We start from the raw sequence: 22,475 nt of genomic DNA, 5'->3' as shown, positions 1-22,475 counted from the left end.
AAGGAGCTGGACTTGCTGGAAGGATAAGAGGGGCACCGGAAGAAACCTAAGGCGTGGCATTTGGCACAGCAGTTAGTACGCCTGCATCTCACATCAGAGCGCCTGTGTGCAAGTCCTCGGTCAGCTCTCGATTCCAGCTTCCTGCTAACGTGCACCCCTGGAAGCCATAAGTCATCACTCAGGTAATTTGGCTCTTTCTGGCACTCTGAAATGGGAATCTGGTGTCACATGTGGCAGCATGACCCACTGCAGCACAACGCTACGCACTGGTAGCCATCTGTAATAACACGAGAGACTGTAGAACTACAGAGCTGGCATGGTGGGGACGGAGACACCTCATCAACCCTCACACTAACGCTAACCGTATCCTCCTCCTTCTGGTTTCTGCCCATCCAACTCTAGTTTTTGTCAGTGTTGCCTCAGGCCCATGGCAACTGGAGAAAATGGTACCATAAAGTTTCAACTTAGCTACTTAGAATTCCAAAATCCTGTCAGTTTAGGCACTTCTGCTTTCTCTCTCCTTTTCACCAGAAAATACTATTTCCCAGGAGTATCCAGTGTAAAACAGGCCAGCCTCTGCCAGACCTTGGGGGAAAAGTGGTTCCTTTCCTACCCTGGGGCAGAGGTTGTCACAAGTGCACCTCTGGCCAGCAGCAGCAGCAGCAGCAGCAGCTGGAAACTGTGCAACGCCTGGGGTCTCGCTTCAGACATCCTGCGAGTACAGCCCAACCATCCGTGTCTTAACAAATCCTCCGGGTGATTCTGATGCACACTGAGGTTTAATAACCGCTGGCACAAAGAGATACAAAATACATACGAATAGGCTTATTTAGTTTGGTTCTGACATTTTATCAGTGCACAGCCTGCGTTTTCTTATACAAATGATGGCTATTCACTAAAAAGAGTTCCAGAATGACATTCTGGTGTTGTGCTTAATTCTGAGCAAGAATTCCATTATGGTGTGCCTTTCCTTGCAGGAAAGGATTTTAGAAAAGTACAGGGTCATCTCCTGGAGCCATCCTGGGCAGCTGCCTCTCTGTAACTCTGCCTTTCAAATACATAAATAAATATTTTTAAAACATTTATGGGAAATGTGTATTATGAAAAATACTGTGTATGTGTTTCAAAACTTTGGCCCCCAAATACACTTAGCTTTTAACTCTTTTCCCATGAACTTGTAAATTGCCCTTTATTTGGACTCCAAGCTTGGCGTTGTTGCGGCCCCAGCCCCAGCTGGCCCAGGTGCACTCACTTCGCCTGTTTGAACTTCATTTGATTTAGGCAGAAGGCAACCACAGAGCTGGCAGGTGGGCGGGAGGAAGGCCAGGTGCCCTGAAGTTCCACTGAGGCTGGAGGCATCCATGCTGCACTATGTTAGGGCGAGACTTCCTCTGACGACAGTGAAAAGGCCATCCTTTCCCTCCGGATCTGGACCCACCCTGCTCAGGAGGGGCTGGCTCTCCCCAGGTTGGAGCCTGGGCATTCTCGCACGTGGGCTACTTTAAACCAGGTACAGGCAGCTACAGGCTCCTTAGGAGGGCATCTCCCTGGTGTGCATCAAAAATTGCCACCTTCTAAAACGAAGATGAAAATGAATTGTGAATAAACCATGCTAAGTGATGACTTATAAGCGTGCTTCCGGGGTTTCTCTAATACCAGCAAGGAGACCGAAATACAAGCTGTGCTTCAATGACCGTAGCAGGCCTGAGTTACTCAGCCCATGGCTGTGGCTGCCTGGCAGCCGAGGCCTCCCTCTACATGGGGGAACCTCCCATGGCGTGAGTCATGAGAAGCCCCACCTCCCACTGGGGAAGTAGAAGGGCCTGGAAGGCTGACCTCTTCCTCACACAGGCAAAGCACAGCCTGGCCAATCAGAGGGGCTCCGTGTACATCGGGAGGATCTGTTGCGCATCCTGGTAGGGTTGTTCCTGCTCAAGAGGTTTGTTTGATTTCTGCTCCTTGGGTCCTTGTATGTTTGGGTGTGTGGTGGAAAAGTTCCAGTATAGAACCCACTGTTATTAACTATAGTCACCACACTGCACATTCTTTCCCTACCTAAATTTTTGTCTGGTTCTCTAGCTTTTGTACATTTTCGGCAGTCTTAGAGTTTCTTTCCTATTTATAATAATGAGAATTTTTTTTGAAAAATTATTTATTTACTTGAAAGAGTTAAAGAGAGAGCAAGAGAGAGACACAGAGAGATAGCTTCCATCCTATCTGGTTCACTCCCCAGATGGCCACAGTGGCCAGGACTGAGCCAGGCTGAAGCCAGGAGCCAGGAGCTTCATGAAGATCTTCTACGTGAGTGGCAGGGGCCCAAATACTTGGCCCATCTTCTGCTCCTTTCCCCCAAGACATGAGCAAGGAGCAGGTGGGACACAAACCAGCACCAATGTGGGTTGCCAGCATTGCAGGCAGGGACTTTACCCCCAGTGCACAACACCAGCCTGGTGATGACGATGATCCATTTCAAGGAATTTTCAGTCCTGTAAGTCTGGCTCATATTCGCTATTTCTGCCAAGGCATCCTTTGTGGAGATACAAGGACAGGAATACAGTTACAAAAAGCACGTGGGATCTGAAATGGAGAGTCAAAGCATAAGCACATGTTTGAGTCATTCAGCCATAAGATCCAAATGTTTATTGAGCTCATATTATGTGCCGCAGCCTTTGCTAAGCATGATTTCAATGTTATGCCAGAATGGAGAAAAGTCTGTCCCTAGGAGAAACATACAACATACACTCTTTAAGAGAACAGGGTTAATATCCAGCCTAGAAGAAGTGAAATCCTCTCAAAACCACCCTCTTTTTTCCTCAAATGGGCTCCCGACTACTAATTAATTTACTGTCCCGGGGACCTTACGGCCAGGAAGTGAATATCCTATAATGTGGCTTTTGTGAAGCATTGCCCATGTTCTGGGCTTCCATGCAAAATCAAGTTTCTGAAATCAAACTTGCAAAGGTGGGGGGTGTTTAGCCTGTGGTCAGGATGCCTGCGTCCTACATCAGAATATTTGGGTTCAACACTTGGCTCTGGCTCCTGACTCCAGCTTCCTGCTAATGCAGACCCTGGAAGGCAGTGGTGATGGCCCAAGTAACTGCATTCCTGTAAACCACGTGGAAGACCTGGAATGAGTTCCTGGATCCTGGCCTTGGACTTGGCCCAACCCTAGGCATTGGCCCAACCCTAGGCATTTTGGGAGTGAACCAGTGGATGAGAGGTTGCTGTTGCATTCTGTGTGTGTGTGTGTCTGTCTCTTTCCTTTTTCTCTTTTTGTGTGCCTCTCAAATCGATTTTAAAAAATAAAAATTAATAAAGTTGCAAAGATAAAGACCAGATTCAACAGTACTATTTGATCTCACTAAGAAGCAGCCATCCTGTGAGACCCACACTGTGAAGAGACACACACATCTCCAAGTAGTTTATGTGTCAGGCACTGGGCTAGGCCTGCAGATTTCAACAGTGAATGAAACAGGGTGGCCCAAGAAGACTTGGTGCTTCCTTCACAGTGGGGAAGGGAGACGTTTGCCAAAGAATCACACGGTCACACAATGGCAAACTGTGAGAAGTGCCCTCTAGGAAAAGTTTAGCGGTGTATGGAATCACCTTGTCCAGGGAGTTGGGGAAGGTTTGATGAGTAACAGCACGTGTGAACTGGGGCTGCAGGGATGAGAAGCCATTGATTATGTGAAAGGGAAGAAGGAGCCGGCAAGAGCAAGAGAACACAGATAAAGGCCTCCAGTGGGAAAGAGCGCAGCCTAGGTTGCACCTGCCAAGATGTCATGGGATACAGAGGAAACACCACCCACAACATTCAGTGAATACTGGCTGATGGAACAGGTGATAATGTTAATACAAACTAATGTTTGTTTAGCCCTTATTATGTTTCAGGAACTTTAAAAAAGTACTTTCGTTGTTGTTGTTATTCAAGAAGCAAAAAAAGAGAAAATAGAAAGAGAGAGACAGAGAGCTCCAGTTCTCTGGTTACTCCCCAAATGCCCACAGCAGCAGGGTTAAAGCCAGGGATTCATTTCAGGTCTCCCACATGAGTGTCAGGGACTCAAACATTGGAGCTATCACCTGCTGCCTCTCACGGTGTGCATTAGCAAGACAATGTGGAGTCAGAAGCAGAGCTGGGACTTGACACAGGCACTCAATATGGGATGCAGGTGTCCCAAACTGGGTCTTTTTTTTTTTTTTTTTTAATTTTACTTGAAAGGCAGAGAGATAGATGGAGATACAGGCAGAAATATTCCATGTGCTGGTTCACTCCCCCCAAATGCCTACAACAACCTGGGAGTGGATCTGGCTAGAACAAGGAGCCTAGACTTCAGTCCAGGTCTTTCATGTGGGTGAGAGGGACCCCAATACCTGAGCTGTTACCTGCATCTCAGGGTGCACATTAGCTGGAAGCTAAATCGGAAGTAGAGTAGCTGAGACCTGAACCAGCACTTTGATATGAGATGTGAGCCTCCCATGTGGTGTCTTTTTTTTTTTTTTTTTTTTACAGGCAGAGTGGATAGTGAGAGAGAGAGAGAGACAGAAAGAAAGGTCTTCCTTTTGCCGTTGGTTCACCCTCCAATGGCTGCCATGGCCGGTGTGCTGTGGCCGGCGCATCGCGCTGATCCGAAGCCAGGAGCTAGGTGCTTCTCCTGGTCTCCCATGCGGGTGCAGGGCCCAAGCACTTGGGCCATCCTCCACTGCACTCCTGGGCCACAGCAGAGAGCTGGCCTGGAAGAGGGGCAACTGGGACAGAATCCGACACCCCGACCGGGACTAGAACCCAGTGTGCCGGCGCCGCAAGGTGGAGGATTAGCCTATTGAGCCACGGCGCCAGCCCCAAGTGGTGTCTTAACCACTGTACCAAATGCCTGTCCCTATTTCCAATAAATCTTTACTAAGAATCAGACACCTAATAAATAATAAAAAAAAAGAATCAGACACCAGTGCTCGTTTGACAAAGTGCTATTGTGGATGAAATGCTCCTGGAATAAGATAGAAATGCCCTCCACATTAGGGTGTTTACCCCTAAAGAGCCAGCTCTGCAGGACCCTCACGAACATGGCATGTTCTTTTGAAGGTGATTTTGAACTTGGGCAGTGATGGTCAATTGCCTGGGAGTAGAGAGTAGACCAAGGAAGAGAGTTCAAGGCTCTGAGGGCTCTCATGCAGTACCACTGCTTTAATTATGTCTGTTGGTGCACCGTTCCCTTTATTCTGAAATTTTGAGGAACACTAGAGTGGCGTGTGAAAGAAAATATTTCTGTCATTCCAGGGAGGTTCAAATAGAGTTGGGAAGTACAGATCAGAAGAAGGTAGGGAGTTACTGACACAGGGAAAAAATATAAAGGAATTGGCATGATTTCTTCCTTTTCTTCTTCACTCAACTTGATCACGCTTCATGTTTTTTAAAAAGTTGATGGGAGCCGGCACCACGGCTCACTAGGCTAATCCTCCACCTTGCAGCGCCGGCACACCGGGTTCTAGTCCCGGTCGGGGCGCCAGATTCTGTCCCGGTTGCCCCTCTTCCAGGCCAGCTCTCTGCTGTGGCCAGGGAGTGCAGTGGAGGATGGCCCAAGTGCTTGGGCCCTGCACCCCATGGGAGACCAGGATAAGTACGTGGCTCCTGCCATCGGATCAGCGCGGTGCACTAGCCGCACTACGCCGGCTGCGGCGGCCATTGGAGGGTGAACCAACGGCAAAGGAAGACCTTTCTCTCTGTCTCTCTCTCTCACTGTCCACTCTGCCTGTGGAAAAAAAAAAAAAAAAGTTGATGGGGATTTCCTCTCCAGTCTTTGGCCTTTGGAAAGACAAAATTAGTGTGGAGAGGACCAGGCATGAAACACTGGAGGGGAAAAGAGAAGGAAGCTCTTACGTAGCAGAACATGTGTAGAACATAGACGGAGAAAAGATGTCACCTGGAGTTGAGTGAGGGCCTCGCAGGCAGACCCCCGGCTGCACGCTGAGGTGTGAGAAAGCGTTTCGGGGAGGTTGGCATAAGCACCAGCAAGTTCCAGACCTGCATTTCAAGGAAGAAAAGGAAGGTTTGGTCATCTGAGGACGCTGTGAGTGTGACATTACTCTGGCTGGGACTTGGATTTTTGGAGTGGCGAGAGTAAACAATGAATAACAAAGGTAGGTGAAGCTTACTGAAGGCATCCACTTGCACAGGCTGCGATACCCATTTTACCTGCTTTTTATCATTACAACCTTCCCTTGGAACAGCGGCCTTGTCAGCCTCGTCCGCCAAAGGTCGTCATGCAGGAAATTGGCCAAGACGGGATTGGAACTTTCTGCTGGCGGCAGAGTCCAAGGTGTGCCCGAGCCGAGCTGGGCGTCTACGCAGGGGAAACACACAGCGCAGTCAGCTGTTTGCTGCTCCTGGAAGCCTGGACGGGGAGTTCTTTCTCCTGACCCTTTGCTCTGAGCTGCCACTGGAGAGAGAGCTCTTGCATTAAGGACAATCTGCTGTCTGCACATGGACAGCCTGAGGAGGAAGAACGCCAACCCTGGAAAGCTCCTGCTCACAGCCAAGGTGCGCCCAGGGAGAAGTTGGTTCCATTTTCCCCAGAGTGACAGTTCATTGAATTCCAGCAATAAACTGGCTTCCAGGGAGAAAGGACTGTGTAAGGTCTGTGTCAATTACACGGTGATTATGAAATTCATGATATGACTAATCCAGCGGCTGAGCCTGTGATTACCCGACACGATCCAGGAATCCAGGAATGTACAGCGTAATGGGCTCTAAGCGTGCCATTAAAGAGGAGTCAGCTGGTGTCCGTGCCACACCGCAGACTCTTCTCTCCTCTTCTGATCTCCTCTCTCTACCAAAGACATTTATGAAATACTTTCTGAATTAAACTTAGTGTCCTGGAAGCTATGCGGCTGCTTTTCATGGATGACCCTGGGCCTGGGAATTCCAGTGTGTTGCTTTATGTAATTTGAAGTGTGATACAGGTCTTTGACCTTGAAAACCTCCTGTGGTGATCTACATATCTTTTCCTGTAATTGGAGTCTATGATTATACTGCAAACCATAACAACAAGTCTGAGCACTCTTTTTTTTTAAAAAAAGATTTATTTATTTATATGAAAGTCAGAGTTATACACAGAGAGAAGGAGAGGCAGAGAGAGAGAGAGAGAAGTCTTCCATCCGCTGGTTCACTCCCCAGATGGCTGCAACGGCTGTGCCAGTCTGAAACCAGGAGCCAGGAGCTTCTTCCTGGTCTCCCATGTGGGTACAGGGGCCCAAGGACTTGGGCCATCTTCTGCTGCTTTCCCAGGCTGTAGCCAGAGAGCTGGATCAGAAATGGAGCAGCCAGGACTAGAACCAGCACCCATATGGGTTGCCGGCGCTTCAGGCCAGGGCTTTAACCCACAGCCCCACCAAAATCCATTTGTAAGAACCCCTATAAACATCTCAGTTTCAAAAACTGAGAAACGAAACATTATTGCCTAAACCACAAGGTCACTGACATTGTTTGGGAGAAGAGTCTGGGGATCTTTAAATGTGTGCCATCTGTGTCCTGTGGCCCAGCTTTTCTGGCCAAAGCTGATTGGACCAAAGCTTGATGACTGATTCAAAAGCTGCCATCTATAGGCCGGGCAGCTGCCAGTGAGCTGTCTTTGTGGAACTGCTTGGCAGAAAAGGGCGCCCTCTGCAGGAAAGTCTCTGGATGACTCAGTTTGAGCACTAGAGATGCTGAAACAGAACAAGAGGAAGTAGAAGCAGAGTTGGGATAAACATGGGAGTCTGGAGTGTGGAGCAAAAGGCACAGGCTGCTGAGAGGACAATAAGATAGCCTGAACTCTTTATTGTATCACAAAGACCTGCTGGTTTCCTTGACAGCCTATTTTCGCTTAACTCTGTGTAATCTTAAGAAAATGTGCTTTTTGAAATGTATTCTTTGTGCGACAGAGACACAGAGAGAGCTCCCATCTGCTGGTTCACTCCCCAAATGACTGCAACGGCTGCGGTTGGGCTCCTCTTCCATGTGACTGTCAGGAAGTCGGCTACCTGAGCCATCACCCCCGCCTCCCAGGGTTTTGTCATTAGCAAGAAGCTGAAGTCAGGAGCCAGAGTCAGGTGTAGAACCCAGGCTTCCCAATATGGGACACAGGTATCTAAACTCAGCACCTTAACCACTAGGTCAAATGCCCTCTCCCATAGAGTCTTATTGTAAACACCCACTGGCTGAGGAAGGTAGCACATGATTTCCCGCCACCTGTGGCAGGCTGAGGACACCCCTATCCCCAGAGCCTGTGAACGTCGCTTTCTATGGCAAAAGAGACTTTGCAGATGTGATTCAGTTAAGGATGCTGAGCTGGAGAGACTCCTGATTTTCCAGGTGGGTCCAAGGAACTCATAAAGCTCCCATCAGATGGTAGAGGAGATAGAACCATGGAAACAGAGGTTGAGGAGACGTGAGGTGCTATGAGGAATGCAGGCAACCTAAAGAAACTGAAAGAGGCATGGGGAAAGTGGATGCTCGGGGGTGGTGACACAGCCCAGCAGGTTAAGCTGCTGTTTGCAAAGCCAGCATCCCATATCGGAGCCCCAGTTTAAGTTGTGGCTGCTGCTTCCAATCCAGCTCCCTGCTTATGCACCCGGGAAAGCAGTCAATGATGACTCAAGGGCTTGGGCTTCTGCCACCCACGTGGGAGATCCGGAAGAAACTCCTGGCTCTTGGCTTCAGACTTACCCAAATCTGGCTATTGCAGCCATCTGGGAAGTGAATCAGCACATGGAAGATTTCTCTCTCTCTCTCTCTCTCTCTCTCTCTCTCTCTCTTTCTGTTTCTGTAATTCTATCTTTCAAATAAAAGGTGCTGGTCAACATCACTAATCATAAGGGAAACGAAAATCAAAACTACATACTACCTTACACCTTTTAAAAAGAAGAAGAAAATAAATTCTTGGGGCCAGTGCTGTGGCGTAGCAGGTAAAGCCGCCACCTGCAGTGCTAGCATCCCATATGGGTGCCAGTTTGAGTCCTGGCTGCTCCACTTCTGATCAAGCTTCCTGCTAAAACGACTGAGAAAGCAGTGAAAGATGGCACAAGTCCTTGGGCCCCTGCACCCACATGGGAGACCTGGAAGAAGCTCCTGGCTCCTGGCTTTGGTTTGACCCAACCTAAGCTATTGCAGCCATTTGGGGAGTGAACTAGTAGATGGAAGATCTTTCTGTCTCTCCCTCTCTGTGTAACTGTGCCTTTCAAATAAATAAAATAAATCTTAAAAAAAGAAAAGAAATTCTCCTTGGAAGTCTTCAAAAGGATCCAGTCTGGCAGACACTTGGCTAAATCCCAGGGAAACTGATTTCAGACTTTTTACTTCCGTAACTATATAACACACTTGTGATATTTGAAGTTGCTAGGTTTGTGGTAATTTGTTACAGGAGCAGTAGGAAGCAAATATACCACCTGATTAAGCTGGAAACCCAGCATTTTTTGTGTTCTTTTCTTGAGAAAGACAGAAAATAAGTACTTAGGCACTTGATAGTTCTGCCCATTAACTGACTTAGTATTGTGGGAAACTCCTGGATCTGCTTTGATGAGATCATTACATCTTGCAGGGAGGATATAAGGTGGGGGGAATGGGAAACTGGCTGTGAAATAAAAATGACAAGGGATCAGTCGTTCAGAGAACACCCTGTAACAGCAGTCCTAGGGAGAAAGAATTTGACGTTGTGATGAAAAAAAATATCACCACCAAAACCGAATATGAACAGCAGTAAAACTGAAACCACTCCCTCCACTCCTATGCCCATCACACTGTCATTTTTCACTTATTCAAAAGGTGTCTAAAGATACATCTCAATGCTCTTGTTAATTACTTCATTCAAGGCATTCTGATGACTGTCACAGCCCTGGTGTGTTTCTCGGAGTACCTCAATGACTATACACCACATCCTGAGCCAAACGCTTGCACACACAAGCTGGCTCTTTGGTATACCTTTCGCCTCTCCCATTTTAATTGTAAGAGACACCCAACCAGGTAGGCTTACCTGTCTTCCTTTATAAAGACCCGAGTGAGGATTCTTTTCTGTAACACTTCAGGTTTAATCAAGTCTGCTAATTCCTCACAGAAGGCTTTCTGTTGTCAAAGAAAATTCAGTGCTTAAAAAAAAAAAAAAAGGTTTCCATTCCATTCATGTGATATCTTTTAGGATGCGTGCATTCTGAAGGGAAGGACAAGGCTTTCACACACGTATCTCTTCATCCCTTAGTAGTCTGAATAAGTTTAATAAAGAAATCTTTATTACTGTAGTAATAAGGATTATTCTAATAATTACTGTATTGATCATTTGGAGAATTACATGTTCTTAGTTGCAGACAACAGAATTCACTCTAGCTAGTTTCAACAGAAAGGGATTAAGCAGAGTAATAGTCATTTGCAAGAATTGCAGCAGTGCCAGGGAAACCAACACACAGCCAGAAATGTTCCTGGGAGGAATGCCCAACCGCAAACAGGACTGTTCTCATGAGGACCTGCTGTTCCCACTCACCTGTCACTATGTGCCATGCTAGGTGTCCAACACTGGAACTTCTGCCGTAGCTCTTACGCCACTATGCTTGCAGAAAGCTAGATCCACATACTGTGACTGCCACTCCACCTGCATCACCTTCTCCTTCCTAGAGCTCCTGTGTGTGCCCTCGGGGAACCTGGGTCACGAGGCGAAGCCTCATTTCCAGAGTCCAGGCACTGTGGGTCTCAGGAAGGGTTACAACGGATGTTGCGTGGGCCCCCCGTGGAATGTGCCACAGTGACCACAGCTATTTCGGGTGAGTTGTCTGACATAATGATGGTAATCTTGAGAGTCATAAAGAGAATAATATCCAGCATTTTTGAGTGCTTTTGATGCGACCCACACTGTACTAAATATCTCTTTCTCATTTAATCCTCAGACACCTTAGGAGACAGGCATTATTTGGTTTTGGGTTCTTTCTTCTTCTTCTTCTTCTTCTTTTTTTTTTTGACAGGCAGAGTGGACAGTGAGAGAGAGAGATGCAGAGAAAGGTCTTCCTTTGCTGTTGGTTCACCCTCCAATGGCCGCCGTGGCCGGCACGCTGCGGCCGGCGTACCGTGCTGATCCAATGGCAGGAGCCAGGTACTTATCCTGGTCTCCCATGGGGTGCAGGGCCCAAGTACTTGGGCCATCCTCCACTACACTCCCTGGCCACAGCAGAGAGCTGGCCTGGAAGAGGGGCAACCGAGACATAATCCAGTGCCCCGACCGGGACTAGAACCCAGTGTGCCGGCACCGCAAGGCGGAGGATTAGCCTAGTGAGCCGCGGCGCCGGCCATATACTGTGATATTTCAATACAAGTGCATGATGTGTGGAGACAGGATTGTTTGTATCCTTGAATTATATGTGAAAACCCTAAAGGAGAGAGAAATTCATGAACGTGCCCCAAGTCTCATGGGAAGTGGAGGCAGGATTCAAACTCAAGTCCCTCTGAAATCAAAGTCTGAGCTTTCAGCTAGGATAATGAAGATTATTTCTGTATTTATTTAGTCCAACTGTGAGAGCTAGCTTGACTTGGAAATCTATGTTTCCCAAGTTTCTGGAGGACTTTTGCCAACATTGGAACTCTGATACAGTGTAACTTGGAAAGGAAACGAGGTCTTGTGAATGTGGAATGCCAAGGAAAAGGCTATCTTTGAGCAGTCTGGGGTTTTATGACCTCTGTATGGGATCTGTGGTGACCAGCATGGCATCAAATGGAAAAAGTCAGCCAAAAAAATTTACCTTTGACAAGAATTAAAAAAAAATGTTACTTGTTTTTGTGCAGTACAATCTATCCAGGGTGCTTTGTCTGAGAAGCGAGAGGAGGAATACCTGAAGAGACTAATCTTAACTGTAGGCAAATGCAAATGATTTTCTTCTCTTCCTTCATTTCCAAAGCCAGAGCCAGCCCAACAAGACAGGGCATGCAGTGTTGCACAATGATCTTGCTGCATTTCCAGCTTCCAGGCCCCAGAGCAAGTGCAATTAGCATTCCAAGGTGTGAATTATTTCCCCATCATATGAGCCCTGCAGCATCTTCTTGTGATGACGAACGCTGGGCTAACCGCAGACAGTATACACATCAGAGGTAGAAAAGTTCTCCAAGTTATCAACTCACACATTCCTCCTGGAAGCCACTGAATTACAGAATGAGAGGCACTTTGAAAGGAGCATCTGATTCAATGCCCTCCCACCTCTTGTTTCTAAATTTAAAATAAAACAAAAAACAAGCACCACTGTAGTCATGCTTCCATTTCATTCTCAACATGTGTCATCCTGCTGAATTACAGCCCACAGGGAAGAGGGCCCAGCAAGTCTGTGGACCTCCTGGTATTTGGTAGAGACACAGCACCTGGTCCAGGCTGGCTTCGTCAAGCTAAGGTATTTTTCCATCTTAGCACTCTGAGCAGCATGCCCCCAAATGTAGCTTTAAACAGTGTATGAACAAACTCCAACTTAGTTTTTATTAGAAAGGTAGAGGCACAGAGATCTTCTATCTGCTGGGTTATTCCCCCAAATGCCTGCAATGGCCAGGTCTCAGCCAGGCCAAATCCAGGATCCCAGAACTCAATCTGGTCTCCCGTAAGGATAGCAGGGACCTAAGTACTTGAGCCATCAGCTGCTCCCTCCCAGGGTGCACATCAGCAGGAAGCTGAAATCAGGAGTGAAGCCGGGACTTGAACCTAGGCACTGCAATATGGCATGCTAACCACTGTGGCACAGTCTTTTTCTGTTTTTGTTTTTGAGAAGCAGACACAAAAACATGGACAGAGAGAGCTCCCTGATGCTGGTTCTCTACCCAAATGTCCTCATCGGCCAGGAGGTGCCAAATCTGGGAGCCAGGAACTCAGTCCAAGTCTCCTGTATGGATGGCAGGGACCCAAACACACCTAAGCTCTCACCACTGCCTCCCAGTGTGCAGATCAGCCAGAAGCTGGAGTCAAGAGCAGACCCAGAACTTGAACCCAGGGGTCCTGTTAAAGGACACAGTTATCTTTTTTTAAAAAAATATTTATTTATTTATTTATTTGAAAGGCAGAGTTACAGAGAAAGAGAGAGAGAGAGAGAGAGGGTTCTTCCATCTACTGGTTTACTTCCCAAATGGCTACAACAGCCAAGGCTGGGCCAAATAGAAACCAGAAACCAGCCAGGAGCTTCTTCTGGGTCTCCCACATGGGTGCAGGGGCCTCTGCTGCTTTCCCAGGTGCATTAGCAGGAAGCTGGATTGGAAGTGGAGCAGCCAGGACTCGAATCAGCATCTATACATGATGCTGGTGCCGCAGGCAACAGCTTTACCTGCCATGACACAATGCCGGCCCCAAGCTAAGATTTTTTTAAAAAGTAGGAACCACTGCAAGGGTTAACCAAGCTATTAAGTAAATAGTTAGCAAAAACAAAAACTTCAGGTGGTGCTTAAATGATGAAAATTTGGGAAGCCATCAAAGAGAACAGAGCCTGGATGAAGGTGCTGGCTCCCTCACTGTTCAGCTGGGGAGATCTTGAACAAGTCACCCTGTGAGGAACTTTAGATGGCAAAATGAGAGCAGGTACTGGGGAATGATGGAGAGTTGGGCATTCATACCTGTCCTAGGAACCCACGGCTCCCCTTGCTGTGTCAGGTGTTCACTTAGGAGAAAGGGGGATGCCAGCTGGTCAGGCTCTTGCCCACCACAGCCTCAGCCAGAGGCAGCTGTCCCTAGTTCTACAAATCTAGCTCCCAATAGAAGTTAGTTGGAGAACAGGTTTCAAAGATTAAAATAAAATGCCTGAAAATAGATCTTTGTAAACCATCACCAACCAAAAAGCTAATAATGTGGAAATAAAGTCATTTGGGAGTGAGGCTTATTTTAGGAGCTCTGCCCATGAGTAGAGAATGATCAAATAATAAGAAATAAGATATTTGATCTCATATACTACTCAGGCACACTATGCTATATGTTTTAAGGATTATTTAAAAAAAAAAAGACGTCAAATCATTACAATGAAGTAGGTTTTTAAAAAATTTTTAAAGGTTTATTTATTTATTTTAAAGGCAGAGGGGCCAGCACTGTGGCGCAGTGGGTTAAAGCCCTGGCCTGAAGTGCCGGCATCCCATATGGGCACCGGTTCTAGTGCCGGCTGCTCCTCTTCTGATCCAGCCCTCTGCTATGGCCTGGGAAAGCAGTAGAAAGCACTCGTGTGGGAGACCAGGAAGAAGCTCTTGGCTCCTGACTTCATATTGACTCAGCTCCGGCCATTGCGGCCATTTGGGGAGTGAACCAGTGGATGGAAGACCTCTCTCTGTCTCTACCTCTCTGTAACTCTGCCTTTCTTTCTTTTTTTTAAAGATTTATTTTTGTTTATTTGAAAGGCAGAGTTACAGAGAAGCAGAGGTCTTCCATCTGCTAGTTCACTCCCTAATGTCCACAATGGCCAGAGCTGTGTCAATCCAAAGCCAGGAGCCTGGAGCTTCTTCCAGGTCTCCCACATGGGTGCAGGGGCCCAAGCACCTGGGCCGTGTTCCACTGCTTTCCCAAGAGCATTAGCAGGGAGCTGGATTGGAGGTGGAGCAGCCAGGACCTGAACCAGTGCCCATATGGGATGCTGGCACTGGAGGCGACAGCTTTACCTGCTGCAACACAGTGCCAGCCCCCTGAAGTAGGTTTTATAAGTAACTCCATTTCACAGGTGAGGACATCTAGCTGAATTCCCGAGTTTGGACTTGGTCAGGATACAAAAGCACACAGTCTGAATCTGGACCCTTAGCCTGTATTGTTGTGCTGGCTCCCAGGAGGAGAGAACGAGACTCCTACCCTGAGGGTCTGTACCTGCGGGTTGGAATCCTCCACCAGGACAGGTAGCTCCAGCAACCTCAGTGGCACACACAGGTGCAGCTCCTCTGCACATGTCCGGTTACCCAGTGCCCACCACCTGCTGGCAGAGGCTCTGCCCGTTCATCTGGCTGTTTGGCAGTAGTAATCCAGGCATACCATTTCGCCAAGCCGGGGTGACTCCCGTTTCATCAAATATTGGTCACCATGAGGGTTCATCAGGTGGGCTCCCAGGGTTCTTGCAGTGGCGTCACTCACATTCCGAAAGCACGCTGGCTCCTCTGGCCAGGTCCTGGGGCCACCTTCCATCTTCTGCTGGATGACAGGGCTAAGCCACCCACTTGCCCATAATCCCGTGCTGTCCCATCTCTCAGACCTGTGGCTGACAAGCACACAATTTCCTGTCTCCCTCCACCTCCCTCCATTCTACTGTCTCCGGGGAAAGCTGAGAATCCCCTTTGAGATTTCCAGAGTTTTACTTTCTACTAGCAACCATGGCGAGGACATGAGAATCATCATTTTTATCGAACAATCATAAACAGAAGGCTTATCTTATTGCCAAACACCATCCTAAGTGCTTTACAATTCATAACCTATTTATTTATTTCTTCCTTCTTCATCTTCGTCTTCCTTTTTAAAGACTTATTTACTTGAAAGGCAGAGTGACAGAGGGAGAGGAATACATAGAGAGACAAAGATCTTTCATCTGCTGGTTCATTTCCAAATGGCTGCAACAGCCCAGGGTTGGGCCAAGCTGAAACAATTACCAAATCTGGTCTCTTAAATGGGGGAAGGGACCCAAACACTTGAGATATTTTCTGCTGCTTTCCCATGCACATTAGCAGGGAGCTGGATATGAAGCGAAGCAGCCGGGACTCGAACTGGTACTCTGATATGAGATGGTGGCAATACAAGCAGTAGCTTAACCCACTGAGCTACAATGCAGGACCCGACCACTGATTTCTTTTAAGAATCCTGTGAGGTAAGTATTGTCATTGTCCCTCTGACAGATGAGGAAATTGGGGCACTGATAGGTTGAGTAACTGACAAAGGGTCCTTGACTGGTAAATGGTAAATCTCAAATTCAAAACCAAGACTGTCTGGCTCCAGTGGTCAGCCACTTATCCACGGTATTGGCATGGTGTCCAACAGAAAGGAACTGACAAAAGATGACAGTTGGCGATGGGAGGTCCAAAGTTTGAAGTCTTTATTCTGTGTCTTTTTGTTGTTGTTGTTGTTGTTGTTGTTGATACTTTCCTCAAAAACCTATAATGGCTGGCACCGGGTTGGGGCTAGAGCCAGAAGCCAGGAACACAATCCAGTTCTCCCATGTGAGTGACTCAACTCCTTGAGCCATCACCACTGCCTCCCAGGGTCTGCATTTGCAGGAAGCTGGAGTCAGGAGCCTGAGCCAGGAATGAAACCCTGGCACTCCAGTGTGGGACTCAGGCATCCCAACCCTAGGTTAAACGCCCACTCCCAACGGCTTTATTCTTTTTGATTCTTTAGGACTTTCAAGTGTCTGACTTTTCCTCATTGTTTGTCCTACCTGACTGTTGATTCCTGATGAACCTTCCGTGTTCCCCAGAGAGTGGGGATAGGGCAATCGTCATCATCAGGAAAGGTGGTGATTGACAGAGGCGCTCTGCCCAGATCCTCCCAGAGCTGTTTTTCTTTTTGGTTATTGTGCTGGAGTGAATCTCTTTCTTAATAAATCGCTTGCACACCTGTTCATATCTCAGTCTTTGGTTGGAGGAAGCTCAACCTAGCAAAAGACTTAAACACACCAGGAATCACAACTTAAAGCTTAAAAGTATATGTTATTGATTATTTCAAATGTGATATAATCAAGCCAGGCCTGTTCCTGGAAGAATTTAATGCTCAATTTGGCATTTTATTTACATTTTCATTCATCTTTTCAGGAGTAAATCGGACCCAATCTTCATATTGCTCTTTCATTTCTTTGAAAGATTTCTGTTGTCCTTCTTTTTGGGGGCTAATTGTTAATGAGTGCCTTAAACATAGGTTAGAGTTATGTTGCCCTAACCTCCCATTATCTTTCAGGAAGTAACATCTCAAGATGTTTTCATCCCTAACACACACACGTGCACACATGCATTCATGGATACACAAGTACACACATGCTTGCACTTGAACGCACAACCATGTGCATGCATGTGCGCATGCACACACACACACACACACACACACACCAGTCAGGATACAGTCTCCTGCCGGCCTAAGCCATTCTCTGTGGGGTTTCTGACACTTTTTATTTCTGTGGCTTCTCAACAGAGTATGATGGACTCTGATGATAGTTGTCAACAGAGAGTCAAGTGTGAGACTGAACCAGATGACAGATTTTGCATACAATGAGCAAAATGAAAGGTACTGAAATAAAATGAATACAGGTTGTAAAATTTCTTGGGTAGCTTTAGAATACAACTGGACTGTACAATCATCCTAAAAGGTTTTCTGAAGTCTAAGGAGGCAGGCAAACTGTGGAGTGTGTGATGACATGGAGACACAGGAGCCCTGGGGGGCATTCTCTGCATCTCTGAGGAGTGGCCTGGCCAGTGGCTGTGGCCATGGGTAATGTCCCTGTGTCATGTCTTTGGCTGGGTTTCCTGCTGACTCACCTCCGTTGTTTTCCTGGGGCTGCTCATCCTGCCTCCCCATACATTCTCCAACTACCAGAATCCTTTCTGTTTCAGTAAACTGCAGGTGGTTTCTGATGTGTGTAACCAAGACCCTGATACATACAAAATCATTTACACAATGGGAATTGTACAGTTAGAGCCAAAGATAAACCTTGGTCTTGGCCTCCTGCACATCTAATAGATCCAAGCTAAGGACATAGCAGTGGCTTTGGACTTGTGTAACAACCATCTTTTGTACATTGGGCTACACCTGTTAAGTTCTAATTTCTCTCCCAGACCTCCTGGGCTTTGCCCACAATGACCCCATACAAAGTGTGCTCTCGCACTGCTCTTCTAGACTAGATCTCTACTATAGTTAACTTGGCTTCTGGATGCCCCAAAACCATGTTTTGTGTTTTTCTGACCCAGGTATTCACCTGCTCTCCTTAGGACTGCTTTTTCCAACACAGGAATAAATTGGAAGTTTTGTTTTATGTATCTTGTGTTGTCCACCTAGAAGCACTTATAGCAACAGGCTTGTTCCCCCTGCTCCCAGCTCTGCTGAGGGCCATAACTCACTTCCAACTACCTCTACTCACAGGCCTGAAATTTAGTCTGCTTAATAGGAGAGAAGTCCAGTGCTCTGTTCATAGACCTTACTGGGGATTGGAGAGGGTGTGGGCTTTCCTTCCCTTTGCCATACCACCCCAGATTGTGTGGCTATAACAACTCACTTTCTTGGTGTGCTGGGACAGTTGGAAGGGCACTACAATTTAGCAGAGGAAAGGTGAAGTCTCTGGGAGAATCTGATCTCCTCTGGTCACAGGGCAGGGGAAAGGAGCACGGTGCAGGCCTTCATAGGGTAGGAGTGGAGGATTCTCCTAAGACCTGGCCCTGAGAATCCCATGCTCTCAAGCATCCTCTACCATAAGAAATTTTGGCAAGACCTCTTCATGTTGCTGGAAACCACCAGAAAGGAACTGCTCCATCTCCCTTCTCTCTGAAGATAATTCCTCATTCCCACCTGGGAACTCAGCAGGACTATCAGTCATGCTTGGATAACAAGTCCTGAAGACCCATCAGAGGTTTAAAAAGTTGGGCAGAGGCTCAAACTCCCTGGATCTGTGCCTGAGGGTAGACATGGGTCAGATTCCCTTCATGAGTGCAGCAGGCATGGCTATGGCAGTAAGTTCCCAACTTGTTAGATTCCATGCATGAATATCTCCCTAAATAGTCATTAACTGAACCATTAACAAGATGCTTCCCCTTTCCCTGGAAGTTCCTAGATCCCATGGTTATGTGCAGTAGAGTTTTGTACCTGGCTCAATTTGCCAATCAAGACAATGGAAGGGTTATTTTATATTTTAACAAACAGCTTTGGGGGCTGGCACATCAGTTTAAACTACCACCTGCAACACCAGCGACCCCTCTCAGAGTGCTGGCTGGAATCCTGGCTACTCCACTCCTGATTCATCTTCCTGCTAATATGCCTGGGAAAGCAGCTGAAGATGACCCAAGTGCTTGGTCCCTGCCACCCATATGGGAGACCTGGATGGAGTTTCTGGTCTTAGCCCACCCCTGGCCATTGCAGCCATTTGGGGAGTGAACCAGCAGATGGAAGATCCCTTTTTTTTTTCCTCTTACTTTGTCTTTCAAACAAATAGTCTTAAAAAAAAAAAACCTCAGCTTTATTCAGATATAAATCACATATGATACAATTCACTCATTGAAAGTCTACAATTTGATGGGTTTTGCTATTTGCATAGAGTTGTGCAAACACCACCACAATTTTAGAACATTTTTATCACCTCCAAATTAACTACCATATCACTAACAGTCTGTATTTCTCTCATACCTCCCAGACCTATGCAACCACAAATTGAAATTATGTGTCTATGGATTTGCCTTTTATGGACATTTCATATAAATGAATCATGCAATAGATAGTGTCTTCTTTTTTTTTATTTTATTTTTTGACAGGCAGAGTGGACAGTGAGAGAGAGAGACAGAGAGAAAGGTCTTCCTTTGCTGTTGGTTCACCCTCCAATGGTCGCTGCGGCCGGCGCACCACGCTGATCCGATGGCAGGAGCCAGGTACTTATCCTGGTCTCCCATGGGGTGCAGGGCCCAAACACTTAGGCCATCCTCCACTGCACTCCCTGGCCACAGCAGAGAGCTGGCCTGGAAGAGGTGGCAACCGGGACAGAATCCGGCACCCCGACCGGGACTAGAACCCGGTGTGCCGGTGCAGCCTAGTGAGCCGCGGTGCTGGCCCTAATTTGTTTTTTAAGCTTCTGTTTCCTACCTGCAGTATGGAACTAGTGATATCCACTTCATATTGTTGTCATAGCATAGCATCTAACATCCAGTAAGCACTCCTTGGAAGGAAACATCTATTATTCTATCACCTCTGATACCTAGAGACTGGTATCCTCTTTCATTAATTATATTTCTTCTATACAGGGCTTGAAAGTTTTCCTGCAAGTCACTTAGCTGTGATAGGCATCCATGAATGAAAAAAATGAATGACAAAACAGAGTTCTCCAAATGGAAGTTTGGGAGACTAATTGCGTCACCAAAGACTAAAGGGAAAACATGTCTATCTTAGCTATTTGTAACTCACCTTTTTAATGGCTAGACCAGAACACTGGCATGGAATGAGTCCTCCTCGGAGCTTTCATTGCCTAGACAGTTGATAACAATTCGCCAGTAACTAATTTATTCCCAGCTGCTCCACTTTGATTAATCAATCAAAACAAATTTATTATGTTTTTCCTGTGGTTTGGTATTGCAAACAGCTAGAAGCCTAGCATGCCTGAGATGAAGACGACAAGTGATTCAAGGTCAGAGGAGTGAGGATGGACTGGAGACCAGGTCAGCATGGGTGGATAAGGTTGTCTTCAAAGGAGAGATGGAAGACAAGTTATTTCAGGCCCAGAAAAAAGGACAAAGACACGATAGAGTCCATTTCTGGCTCTGGTTTCTTTGTGCACCTTCTCCCTTCCCCAATGTTTCTCTCTTTGGCTCTAATAATCTAGTGATGCTACTAGTACTTGTGATAATTCATGCTAAATAACCCAAATAAGCCTGGGGCCTCACTTGGCCCAGTTTTGGAATAGCATTACACTCAGGCAAGGAACCCAGCAAACAAGAGCGAAAGGAAGCCTATGCATATTTTTCAAATTACATCCCACAGAAACACTTCTAGAGTCCCCTCTCTTCCCACTCCTCTAGGTCTCCATTCAGCAGCCACACCCTTCTCTCCATTTCTTTGTGTCTACTGGGATCAGTTAGGGTTGCATGGAGCTGCCTGGAGCTGAAACATGGATGCACACACTTATCCAGGGTGGCCCATTGTCCTATACATATAGGACACCTAGAAAGATTTACATTGACCAATCATTATACTATCTATGGTAACTTCAAAATAAATACAGTGATGTTGAAATGTTTGCAGAATTGAAAACTTAGGACTTAATGGGTTAACAAAGCGAACGTTTTATTTTTCCTGTGTAACCAGAACTCCCGAGGGAGGCAGTTCAGGGAGTTACAACTACTTGAGAAAATACCAGGGACCCAGGCTTCCTTTAGCTTCCATCTTTTGCAAAATGGCTAGTTCATCTCCAGGCTTTGAAACTGTGTTCATGGTGGGAAGAAGAAGAGTGAAAAGCAAAGGACAAAAGCTGCATGATGCGGCTGCCAGGTTGGGCACTTGGTGGCATCAGTGGCTAGACCAACTGTGGGGAATGGTCGCCCACATCACTCTGTACTTGCACTATAATTTTTGCCATTCCCCTAGTTTTAAAAGCTGAGACTGTTGGCTGGGTTGGTGAGGGTTAAGTTCCAGAAGCTTTCACTTGGTCTTCCTGATTATGACAGCTCTTATCTCACAGGTCAAGTAATTGGTGGTGGTGGGGTTCTTCCAACTATCAACTACAGTGGTTCCTTAGTATCATTGGGAGATTAGTTCCAGGACACCCTGCAGAAACAATAATCCATGGATGCTCAATTCCCTTATACAGAATGGCCTAGTATTTGCATAGAACCTGCATATATCCTCCTGCATACTTTAAATCCTCTAAATCAGTTACAATACAGAATGCAATGTCATTGCTATTTAAATAGTAGTTGTATTGCTTAGGAATAATGACAAGAGTCTGTATGTGTTTAATGCAGACACAATGTTTTTTGCTCTGAATATTTTGGCTCCATGGTTGGCAGAACCCACTGATAGAGAGGGCTGATGGTGTGTCCACTTAATGATACAGTCAGGGAGGACTGGAGGACTCATCACTGTGTACACTTGCTGGAAATCCAGTCTTCTTTAGTTTTTAGGTTCTGGAAATTGGCTTTGGTCCTGATATGGGTGAAGGGATGGTGATTTATTTTATTGGGGTAGCTTTTCTCAGCCTCCTCCTCATCCACCCTGGGTTTCCAAAGTGGTCCCACGTCAGACTGCCTGGGTTCAGTTCCCGGCTCCAGCTCCTGACTCCAACTTCCTGCTAATGCAGACCCTGAAAGGCAGCAGGTAGTGGCTTAAGTAGTGTGATTCCTGTCTCTCACATGGAGATGTGGATTGCATTCTGGCTCCTGACTTCACTGCTGGTCCAGCCTGGGCTGTTGCAACATTTTGGTATGGATGCTCACTCACTTTCCATCAGTCTCTCTCTCTCTCTCTCTCTCTCTCTCTCTCTCTCTCTCTCTCTCAATGCCATTGAGATACACCGTAACTCCATAGCTCTCTGGGGGTGGAGCCTCCTCATTTGCCACTCTGTCTTGCCACACTTAACATCCCATTTAATCTTGCTCCTGCTGGACAAGCATTATCCCCTGATCTTTTTCTCCAGGGCACAATTTCTCAGCCCAGTCTACAGAAGAAAGCCACCACTGAGCGGCTCCTGTGTCCTGCTCCCTAGCACATTCCTTATCGCTTGTGAAACAGAGCAGAACATAGTTGGCCACATACACATGGGATATATACTCTAGCAACCACTTGTAAGTCTTTTGCTCCCTTCTC

The sequence above is a fragment of the Oryctolagus cuniculus genome, chromosome 17 (genome assembly GCF_964237555.1).
Source record: "Oryctolagus cuniculus chromosome 17, mOryCun1.1, whole genome shotgun sequence".
In the NCBI taxonomy this organism is placed as follows: Eukaryota; Metazoa; Chordata; class Mammalia; order Lagomorpha; family Leporidae; genus Oryctolagus; species Oryctolagus cuniculus.
Note: the sequence above shows the minus strand (reverse complement) of the source record.